The sequence below is a fragment of the Meles meles genome, chromosome 5 (assembly GCF_922984935.1).
Source record: "Meles meles chromosome 5, mMelMel3.1 paternal haplotype, whole genome shotgun sequence".
In the NCBI taxonomy this organism is placed as follows: domain Eukaryota; kingdom Metazoa; phylum Chordata; class Mammalia; order Carnivora; family Mustelidae; genus Meles; species Meles meles.
In genome coordinates this window covers 51766176-51770068 of record NC_060070.1, presented here as the reverse complement: position 1 = coordinate 51770068, position 3893 = coordinate 51766176, and positions in this window count along the sequence as shown.

Genomic DNA, 3893 nt, shown 5'->3' with positions numbered 1-3893 from the left:
TGATGTGGTTCCTCCTGTCAAGGAACCCGGGTAGTCGAAGAAGTAGAGACTGAAAGACATGTAATTCAATGTTTTAGGTGAAATGATAGAGTCACTCACAGAATATTGGGTGGGGTGAGAACTGACAAACAAAACCTAGTCTGGACATCCATGACAGTTCTCCTTTCATTAAAAGACCTTACCTCGTTAACTGAATCTTTAAGAATAAATGGTGATATATTATAAAGAACCACACGGAGGCCACTATTAATCATGAAGAATTCTAATAATTTAAGTAGAAGCATTTTACCTATCGCCCATACCCTAGTTTCTGCCCAGGAATCTTATAGAAAAATAGGTTTAAATGGAAGACCCAATGTTTCCTTCATTTTTAGCTAATTGATCTTTCAGGGATTGAAGGCATTTATTTACTCAGCTCCTGTGACCAACAGTGAGGATAGAAAAACAAGAGTATACACTTCCAGTATATAAAATTTAATGTATTTGCATGCATTCCCTTAGCAGGCAACACTCTTTTTTTTTTTTTAGATTTTATTTATTTATTTGACAGAGAGAGATCATAAGTAGGCAGAGAGGCAGTCAGAGAGAGTGAGAGGGAAGCAGGCTCCCCGCCGAGCAGAGAGCCCGATGTGGGACTCGATCCCAGGACCCTGAGATCATGACCCAAGCCAAAGGCAGCGGCTTAAACCACTGAGCCACCCAGGCGCCCCCAGTATATAAAATTTAAATAACTTGGGACTCAAATGTCTAGCCTAGGACACCATAAAATTTGGCCATGTTTTATTTGGGATAAAAGTGGATAAGACAATGCCCTCAAAAGGATACGAACAAAATCCTCTCCTTCTGCCCATTTTCACCAAATGAATTTTCCTGTTAATGGGAAGGGTAGTCATTGGGATAAAATGGAGGAAGAATTCTGATAAAACTTTTGTGAATGTTTCTCAATCTACATCGGATTTGAATCCAGACTTTGCTGACATGTAGGGCATGCCATGTGGAATATCATGTGACTACGATAATCTTCCCTCAGACTCTGCCTAAAAATGCCCTTTGGCTTTTTTATATTATTTTAAGGCACCCCAGCACCCCAGTGGGTTTCCACCATAAGATATTTGGAGATAATTCCTAGTATCCATAATAAACAGGAATCTATTAGGCAAGAAGGTGAAGGGGTGAGAGCATTTCAGATGGAGCAAAGAAATATGTATGTGTATAATCATACAGCCAGCTATACACTACAGGGCAGGTGCTGGTTGGAAAGATTATGTGATTAGAAGCAGATAGAGGCTGATGGGGACCTTTTACTCCACAGTAAGAAAACTGATGCTGTAGACAATTAAACCATATTGAAGGCTTTAACAGGGGCAGTGAACATCAGATCTGTATTGAAAGAGTTTATTTGGTTTATGAGTTGTTTAGAAAATGGAATTGACAGGAAACAAAGGCCAAATGCCCAGAGACCACTTAGACCACAAGAGTTCAAGCTAACCAGAACAGAGGCAACAGAAACAGAGAGGGGATGACATAATAAAAAAAAAAAATACTTAGGAATTTATTGGATGTGGCTGGTGAGGCAGAAAGAAGTCTCAAGAATTGCTCTTAAGTTTTTGGATTGGTTAGAACTAGGTAGATGGTGTTATCATCAACTGAAATAAAAACTGGAAAAAGAAATATTTTGGGGAGGAAATTAAGAACTCTGTGTGAGGGGCGCCTGGGTGGCTCAGTGGATTAAGCCGCTGCCTTCGGCTCAGGTCATGATCTCAGGGTCCTGGGATCGAGCCCCGCATCGGGCTCTCTGCTCCGCAGGGAGGCTACTTCCTCCTCTCTCTCTGCCTGCCCCTCTGCCTACTTGTGATCTCTCTCTCTCTCTGTCAAATAAATAAATAAAATTTAAAAAAAAAAAAGAACTTTGTGTGAGTTGTGCTGACTTTCAAGGGCATATAAGGCATATAGCTGAAGGTGTTAAGTGAAGAATCTAGACATAAGAAAGATTTGCCAACAATAAGCATATAGGTAGTACTTAAAACCATGAGGCCTGATGAGATCAGCCAAGGAAAGTCCCCTAGATGGAGGGGAAAGATTGGCTGAAAATAGAAAATGTACCCTAGGAGGAAAGACAAAAAATGATTAAAAGTACAGAGAAGAAAGGCAAAACACTACAGTGTGACAGAATTCAAGTTTGAAACTGACAGTTAAAAGACAACAGAGGGCACATGGATGGCTCACTTGGTTAAGCATCAGACTCTTGATTTTAGCTCAAGTATATCAGCGTTGTGAGATGAGACCCTGCATAGGGCTCTGCCCTGAGCTTGAGATTCTCTCTCCCTCTCTTTGTCCCTCCCTGCACTCACACTCTAAATAAATAAATAGAAATTTTTTTTAATATAAAGGCAACAGAGATCAGCAGAATCAAATTCTACAGAGGAACCCAATAGTATGTGTACTGAAAATGCCAATTTGGCCATTACTGACATTTTGAAAATCACTTTCTATAGGTTGGTGGAGGCAGAAGCCAATTTTCACTGGGAATAGAGTACACAGAAAGTGAGTGAGTGGAGATAACTCTTCTTCTGCTGGTGTGTAAGAATGTAGAGCTTTGTTTTTCCAAGTTCAGCAATACAATATTCTAGGGTCTCTAATGCAGAGGTTGAGTCTTAAAGACACTTTGTTGTTGTGGTGGTAGTGGTGGTGATGGTGGTGCTAATGGCGGTGGTGATGATGGTGGTGGTGGTGATAGTAACTGGTGGTGTGGTGATGGTAGTGATAATGGTGATAATGATGGTAAAGGTGGTGGTGATAATGATGATGGCGGTGGTGATAGTAACAGTGGTGGTGGTGGTGACGGTGGTGGTGATGATGGTCATGGTGGTGGTGATGGTCTCTGTTCTTGTTTTACTCTCCACCTCCAGGTACGTGGACTGTAAGTTTGCTCATTTGATTTTCCGGGAGGCAGCAGATAATACATGACGTTTTATCTGCCTACAGATAAAAAGATATTTCCACAGCAAGAGCCTCTCAGATTTTCCTGGAGAAAACAGAACTCAATCTCTTTCATAGTTACTCAACATCTTGTTTTCCTTACTTCTTGATTTTCTTGTCATTCACAGAGAGAGAGAGATAGTAAAGATAGCAAGGAAAGAGAGAGAGAACGTTTCTCCCTCCTTGGGTCCTCTGCACTCCTTCTGACACTCTGACATTCCCAACACATAGATGATGAACCCTATGACTTTAAGGGCTGTTAGTATATTACTCACCGAGTGAAAAGTACTTGGTAGTGAATAAGTGAATGAATAATGCATCTCTGATGTCACTCTCATTACACATATTTCCATGTTTTTTAAGTTGTCTAGATTGTAAAATCCTAGAAAGCAGGAATTGCCTTCAGTTTTATAGAATTTCTGGTGCCTTATATAGCACCCAACTGCAAACTAGGTAGTTAAGGAATTTTTTTCAGTGGTTGAATGAACTCATGCAGAATTATGTAAAACAGAAGAGGGAGTGCTGCTCAGCACTGTGAGACATACATCCAAAGAATAAAAATGGTTCCTGCTCTTGAATTATTATAAGAATTAAACAAACATAGATGAAAAAGTTTGGAGAAAATGTTAATACTGATTCTGGCCCTAAAAATATTCATGGAGATTAGAGATCTGTGAGCTCTAGAATTGGCAGAGAAGTCTAGAAGAGTTAAAATTTTATTTGGCCCTTTAAGAAGAGATTTGCTTTAAATAAATGAAGGGAATATAAATTCAGTATCTGGGTTGACACTGCCAAACTGCAAAAGAATCCAGGATTAGCCCAGCATAACATGATGCAGAAGGCAGGGGAGCTCAAGGTAGACGGGACAGGAAAGAGAATGGCATTGTGAGCAAAAATGGAAGCTCTACTCTTTG